The sequence below is a fragment of the Porites lutea genome, chromosome 3, assembly GCF_958299795.1.
Source record: "Porites lutea chromosome 3, jaPorLute2.1, whole genome shotgun sequence".
Classification (NCBI taxonomy): Eukaryota; Metazoa; Cnidaria; class Anthozoa; order Scleractinia; family Poritidae; genus Porites; species Porites lutea.
This window is the reverse complement of record NC_133203.1, coordinates 33,391,557-33,399,693: the sequence shown is the minus strand read 5'-3', so window position 1 is coordinate 33,399,693 and position 8,137 is coordinate 33,391,557. Positions and strand designations below refer to the sequence as shown.

At 36.5% G+C, this 8,137-nt stretch overlaps 1 long non-coding RNA gene across 1 annotated transcript; it reads left to right on the top strand.

Moving 5' to 3' along the window:
- Nucleotides 1-249: 249 nt before the first annotated feature.
- LOC140930977 (uncharacterized) lies at nucleotides 250-7,707 on the top strand. Its single transcript, XR_012164911.1, has 3 exons — nucleotides 250-612; nucleotides 1,155-1,282; nucleotides 7,596-7,707. It is a non-coding gene; the product is annotated as an uncharacterized lncRNA (long non-coding RNA).
- Nucleotides 7,708-8,137: the final 430 nt, after the last annotated feature.

Genomic DNA, 8,137 nt, shown 5'->3' with positions numbered 1-8,137 from the left:
AAAAAAACTCTCGGAAGTGGTTTGAAATAAGACCGGATGAGGTAAACCCAACGAAAGTAAAAGAGGGCGATTGTAGAGGTTTGTTACGTAGTGTCATAAAGAATTCCAAACCGAAAAAATCATAGCAGACGGTACACAGGTTCACGTACAGGAACGCAATTCGAGATACACTGGGTTAGAGGTTTCTTACGTGTCGCGGTTGGGAGAATTTCAAATGTGATCATAATATGTAATGGACATGGCTTAACCAAAGCGGTTTATTTCTCATTGCTTTTTCGTCCAATGGAAGGAGGCGAACTAATGAGTATGTGTCTTCATTTGTCAACATACCGATACTACTTGTTTTAAAACTGCGTAAAAAACGTCTGAGAACTTCTTCGAGAAGTATTTCAACAAAGCAAGAGTTCTCGATCTCGTTTTGATCGAAATATCCGCGATTCCGTATCTTTATGAGCTTTTTTGCGGATTACATTTCGCTTTGTTGACCCAAGCCAGAAAAGTTCATCGTGCGCGTGTTACCGATAAACAGACGTGGAACTAAGCGACCGAAATCATCAATTCTGGTGACTCTTCTGGAGTATTGAAGCTAAAATCGAAATTTCTTTTGGGCAGGTAAGATTGTGGAAACTTCTGCTTATGTTTTGGTACCTTGATTTAGCGACCTTACGTATCCAGAATGATATAGGTGGTTTTAGATTTTAGAAAAATTCCTGAACTTATTGCCTCGGAAAACAGTCCTAACGCTGCCATTTTAAGGTGGAAATTTTGACGCTGAATGTGTGATTTCTTGGAACATGAAGCCTTAGTCGGGGGGTGGGGGGGAAACAGCACGCGCTTCGTTATTGAGTTTCGATCAACGACCAAACTTCAGCTAGTCTTCAGTTGGCCTTGCTGTAAATTTCACCATCAAATTATTATGGAGCGGCCTTGATATAATCTCAACGCTTGTTTATTGTGTCAATGGCGAGTTCACTATCCACAAACCTCGTTGGTTTGTTTTTGCGTAATTTGTAATTTGATTTCGGAGGACATTTTGTCGCTTGATTGACCTTCGGGTGACACAGATATGATATAGCGCGTCTGACTTCGGTGACTGACTGAATGGTGTGTAATAGTATTAAATATCAATGAATTGTTGTCTCATCGTTTCGCAGAACTCTGATGGAAATGGCTCGCTGTCTAAAAGCTGTGCTTCTGGTTTTGCACCTACTATTTTTAATCGTCTCCAGCGAAGAGTGGTATTCTTTAAACGTGCGATCGCATGCGAGTACACCGTATGAAGGTATGTCCAAAGTCATGCGTATTCAATATGGTTTAGGGCTTATGTACTTGTGTAATAACCGTATATTTTCTGTGGTTCCGTGTGTTTGTAAACGTGAGACTGCTACGCGTTCTGTGGAATGTTGTAGCTAGTATTATTTAATATTGATTTGTTTTTTCAAGAGGGTCAAACGAAGCGAAACAACTGAAGAGTGTTGTTTTGAGCAAGAACCCTCTTAGACTTTGTAATTCATAAATAAACCCATCGCAGTTGGAGAGAATTACAACGATTACTGAACGCATGTTGCATTGTGAATTTTGCAATTTGCAATCCACTGAAAGCGAGCATATCCTGGGATTTTTAAAATGCTGCTCAGACTACAATGCAATTGGTGGCTTAAGACAAGATGGCGTCTTTTAAAGAATTCATGTTTAGTTGAGTTTATAGGAATTCTGTAGCAAGTATTTACAGACTCTGTAAAATCGTTAAGAACGTTATTTACTTCTCTGAAGTGACAATTGTCTCGGTTGATGTTGTTATTTTGCCATAAAGATTTATTACATCGGAACGTAATTTCAAATAAACTTTATACGAACAACGTCTACAGAAAATAATTCACGAGTCCAAATTAAACCCCTAATGCAAATTTGGTGTGCACCTTTTTAATGGAAACTTAAAATCTTTTGTTTGGGAATTAGTGAAATATTCGCAAAACCGTCAAGGTTAGAAGTTTGCATGAGCTTATTAATAAAGGAACCTTCATGTAGCTTTTAGAAATATCTGCGAGCAGTAGTAGAGCAATAAGCGATCGTATAAATTTGGTTCCTTTCATCGTCATCATAAAGTAAACAGAAATAACTTAACGAAATTGTTGTGAAACCAACAAGCTTTGCAGGGGTTTGTTAATTTTATGCCACATGCCAAACCAGTGAACGTGCTTTTACTTTTGTTATCTATTGCCAAAGTTGAGGTGGCTGTTTCGTAGTTTTTTAAACATCTCTGAATGAGCTTGACATAGCAGATGAGAAGCGAGATTCTGATTAGAATTGTACAATTTTTCTATTGTGTTGCGTGTGGAGCAGTGGACACTGTCATTTAATAAAGGGGTGGAGTTTATTGTTGGCAATAAAATACAGGTAATAGAAGCATTGTTTGAGTGTGCCAAATTTCATTACTATAACAGCAAGAGATCTTTTTTTTGTACTCTCTATCGATAACCCTTAGAATACTTTTACGTCAACCCAAAGTTCTTTTTATTTTGTTTTGATTTTGCTGTTTTATTTTTCCACAAATCCAAGAAGGATAAATCTAGGCAAATCCCAGATGTGAGAGTCATGTGATTTTGAGAGACTCAGGGAGGGGTGGTTGGTGTTGGGCAGTGGGTAGACACTTCTCAATTTAGCCTACGTGGGGATGTGCTAGTGGCCAGGGTATATGATCTTTTTATAAGAAAGAAAAGAGAACATATTATGTCCATTGCCCTCAAAACAGGGTCATGGGGGGCTAAAAAAAGTGTTGTAAAACAAGTCACATAGCAGTTCTGACAGAAGCATATAACCATAATACTTTTTTGAATTTGATCACATTTTAAGCTTCAAAATGTCGTAAAAAGTTGAATTCATATTTGAATACAAGCTGTAGGGGAATTCAAGTAGGCGGGGAGCTTATATCTGGATATATATTTTTTGTTTAAATAGGTAGATGGACCTATAATTGGGAGATGGAGGATTATAATCGGAACTTTATGATTAAGCTGGGAATGTGATATTATAGTGACAGCAATTCACAACCCCTGAAAGTTCTTTCTTTTCTCCAAACTTTGTCTTCTGACAGCTAATTTGCCTTTTAGTAATATTTCTAGTTTCTTTTGTCTGTGTATAATTCACATTGCACCTGAACAGAGACTCATATTTTTCATGGTCTGGGTGTCAGGATAATTATTGTAATGTTCATACCTGGAGGCTATGAATTGAAATTGGCTTTACTTTTAATGCTCAGATAAGAATAATTTGTTACGTGACCATTTTGCAGTGCGGAAAGACACAATTTTTAGCTACTACATTGCTGTACCCCAACTGTACTGTGATGTAGCAAGTAAAATAAATGAAAATCACTTATTGGTTTGCCTCCATGTTGAAATTTTGTGGCGCAGAGAATGAAAGCACAGAAGACCGTGCAGACTACATGAATGAATTTTTTTGTTTTAACCTTACATTGTACAAATTTGTTATATTTTTAGTTGTTATTTTATTTTGCATTCTTTTTGTTCATGGTATACTTCATGGTATTTTAATTTTCATATTTCCCTGATATTGATTCCTACGTGATTATAGTGCAGGTATTTTTTCGTGGCAGAAAAGTTATTCAGTCCCTCCATTGTCTTTTTTAACCTCTACTGCACTTCCTGCCCTTTTCTTTACAAAGAACAGAAAAAAATTGACAATGAACCACTTAAACTGCGTTATCTCTGATCATGAACATGACAATTCAAGTGTCGAGTGTCTTTCCAAGTGGCTGGCCACATGCAGCAATTTACATTGTCTTGAGTTCTCTTTAAGAAAGGCAATTTAATTTGTTTCTCCATCACTGCTTTTCTTCCAGTGCTGCACTGTTCTAAATTAAATGTGCCGTCTCCATAAATATTATGCCTCTGCGCTGCCTCCTTCTCATTGACCAAAGTAAGCCCCCCTGGGAGATTAACAGGATTTATACTAGTGCATTGGGTGTTAACTTGCTATATCATCATACATGTCGGTGTATTGGCATAGAGTTACATGTTTGTTGCCCTGTTAGGTATGTATCACACTGCTGAAAGACACAAGTTGTTAATGCTTAAAAGTTCAAAATTAGAAAAATAGTGTTAGAGAGAAACAAAGGTCATTGTACAACTGTACGCTGTTGCATGCATGTACCTAGAAGCTCATGTTTTCCAGATGTGCATGTCCAGTGTGTGTAACCTGATAAACGTAGCTATGTGATACTGCTGAAATATGAGCTATTGTGGTTTTAAAATCTACATGTATTTATAATCAATGATTTTACAGAGACATGTTACATGTACATGTACATGTATTTTGTTGACACATTTTGTTCACTGCGTGAATTTTTACCATATTTAGGCTGTAATGTGCAATGTCCACATCTGATGCTTGTGTCTCTCAAACAGCTTTGTTTCTTTTGTAGATAAATTTGGTAGTTGAAATAGGCTGAGTTAGGCAGCAAAATGTGTGGAACAGTTAATGTAGCTATTCTCACGAAATTTTTCTAAGTGTGAAAGTGGTGTTGACTCTACTCCATGCCCAAGTAACCGCAACCGCTAAGCTGCAAAGCCATTCTTGTTGTCCATATTGCTAGTTAGAAAAAGGGATTTTGCAGAAATTCTAGAAAATTTTCTGACTGCTGGGCATTAAGTTATTTAATAGCCAAAGCATTACATGTGTGCTCAGTGCATTGATCGTTATAATGAACCAACCAGAATGCTACCTGTAAGTTAATTCCTCTGATCTGTAATTACATATGTAACTACAGGAATTCACAGATCATAGTCATTAAGTAGATATAGAGACCAGGACACATACTCCCAGGGATTAGTTTTTTTATTTAAATAGTTGATTTTCAAAGTTTAAAAGGTCATGGTTTGTATATATCTATTACAGATAGAAAGGAGTTGTTAAATTGTTATTTCCACTTTACAAAATAATCCTCTGCATATATACATGTATATGTTGTAGTTATTTTTTTTATCTCAGGTAATTTTTCTTTTTCATTTGTTTCAACTTTATTAGCTTACATTATTGCATTACCATACCCAAAAACAAAAGAAAAACCAAAATTACCTGAGATAAACATTTCTCCAATAATTAGTGTCTGCTAAAAAACCAGATTCTGATATGAACAAACTAACTAATGAATGAACAGGAAAACCCTGAGGCTAACTTTTTTTTTTTCTTGCATGCCAATATCAGAATGAAAGACAAAGCGAAACACCCCTGTCTGCACTGATTAATTATACTGTTGATTTAGGTTGACCATAGAGGTCACATATGTGTATGAGGTAATATGCAACCAGAGATAACTATCTTTTAAAAAATTTATGGGCCAAACTAAGATGTTATACTGTATATGATGCTTAATTAAGCTTACTTTGGTATCTCCAGTTACCTTGCAAGTATGCTGTATAAATATGAACAGTCATATATATTTGTGTGGGAGGAGATAACCTAGTGTGTACTTGGCCCTTATCTTCTTGAAACCTTACCCTCATAAGGACACTAAAAGTCTTGGACAAAAACCTTTATTTATTTAGAATCACATCAGGATCCTGCTGTGTTAGTGTTAGACCAAAATTATTCTGCTGAATGAAAAAGCCTAGGAAAAAGCCACTGTAGATCGAATTTACGTTGCTGTTTTTTAGGGTCATTAATTATTTTTCCTTCCTGTTGGTGATCAGATTAATGAAGAATTTTTAAATATTTGACTTTTCTCACATTTTGGGATTTTAATCCTCTGAAGAGTGATAGCTAAGTGGATTGTCTGAAATATCAGGAAAAACTTTCAAGTCAGGCTTGCTTGTTTCTTTTCTAACTGCTCTCATTAATTAAAGTGTCATAACAGTGGAATCTTGATATAATGAACCTCTGTATAATAAAGTCCTTGGCATAGTGAACAATGCCTCATTACGGCGAATGGATTTTGCCAGGAGCCCATGGGCTCGTGATTTTGCCTGCCCTCGACCCTTCATTATATTATGGAGGTTCCACCGTAACAAGGCGTCAGAGTGTTAAAATACTTTCCAAAAAAATGACTCATTACTTTCAAGCCAGTAGTTTTTATACTTGTCAACAAATTAAAGAAAGAAAAACAACAAATATTGGAAAATAAACATACATTGTAACAAGGGCACGAATCCCAAATGGCCAGAGGCAAGCCAATGGGCTATTTGCAAGGGTGAATGGGCATATATAGTAGTAGTTGAACTTTGGGAGTACTGAGAACAATCAAGCATAGCCCAGCAGCTAGAGCGGAGCTTGAACTTGGGGCCCAGATTGCAAGTCCATGACTGTGTTGTTCATAGGCTGGATAGTGCTATCCACCAGGTCCCCGTTCAGTGTTCAAAAGTGCCATCCAGTGGATAACACAATTAGATCCATTGGATAGTGATTTATCCGGTGGATAGCGCTTTCCTACTTTTTAACAACCCGTAGCCAGGTAAACTTTCCATCTGGCGGATAAGTATTAGGGAAACCAAATTTTGAACAAGGAGAGCCCGGGCTCAAACTGTGCTGCCATGCTGCCTCTGGAAAGAGTTGATTGATAGCCTGTTCACCCTTAAAATCCTAACATCAAAGTTAAAAATCTCATTTTTTGTTGCCTCTTATATAATAATACCTGCATTTCCTATAGACGTACAGTGTAGTGGGGAGAATTTGTTGAAGTAGATGTACATGTAAGATTCATCTTGTGTGATCATGTCCTTTGTTCTTGTCATAATAATCTGTTTTTATTAGAAAGTATTGGTGTGAAGAGGTGAAATTCGATGCTCAAAGGGTTTAGAGAAATTCCATTATTTATCTTTTCAGTTACCACATGTTTTATTTTAGTTAATACTCAGCAATGGCAAGTCATGCAACCAATAAAAACTCCCCATGTTGCACAAACTTACTTGAAAATAATTATTACATTCTTGTCTAAAAGAGCAAGGAACCGCATTGAATTATAGGACTTAATTAGGGACTATTTAGCTTTATGTTTATAAAGCTCAAAAGTTAGAATGCTCAAAGTTAGGTTCGATTATTAATTTAATTTTTATTATTTGTGATTATATTGCAATGATACACTTACTTTTCAGATCCACGCCTTTCTTTGTACTAGTAAGAAAAAGTTGTGTTCAGTGATACATTGTTTTATAATGTTTATGCAAGATCAACACAATGTGGCTTTGTTGTCTAATGTAGCCCTATCCAGCTATTGACCCTCAAACCCTACTGTGTGTAGTGGTAAAGTGAAACAGAATCCATGATGTGTGAATCTTGGCGATGGTTTATTTGAATTTCTTTCAAAAGACATTTTTTTTGTTTTCGTTGTGGAATTCTGAAGTTAAACTTAAGTCATGCATGCACAGTGAACAGTTGAGAAAAATATATGATCCAGGAGAAGAAATGTATAGGGACTGTCAAAAGTTGAAATAAAACCTGTTGTTGTGCTAGTACGTAAAAGAAACAAAACAATATTATTTGTAGTGATTTATTCACTCCAAGGCGTTGATGCCGTAAGAGTGCATCATATTTATAACCGTTATTTCAATAGCAGCATTTTTTAAATTATTTTTTTATAGTGTTGAAGCACCATTTGAAAACTTTTGATACAAAAGGAGTCAAGACTGGTTATTACTCGTTGCTGTCAGTAGACCAGCAGAATAACCACCTCCTGGTGGGGGCAAAGTAAGTAAAGTTATTAATAAAAATTTATACAGTAAACTCTCTCTTAACGGACACCTCTATAAGATGGAAACCTCTGTAAAACAGACGCCTAGAGTTGGTCACTGCTTTTCTTTACTCCCATTATTTGACTCTCTACAAGACGGACTTCTCTCTAAGACGGACCCATAGTACTGGTCCCAAAGGTGTCTGTCTTAGGGAGAGTTGACTGTACTTAGTCAGCTCTAAGGGGGGGACACCATTGGGACTATAAGTGTCTCCCTTAGGAAGGACTGACTGCCTTATAGAGTCAAAGGATAATATCAGATAACTGTACAGAGTCTGCAGAGTCTAATTAGAGATTTCCTTTGTACCTGTTGGGAGTTGTCCTCCCTTTACAGCTGTACAGTCTGAGTGACCAAAAAAATAGTCACGACTGGCATTATAGTGTGAATAAAGA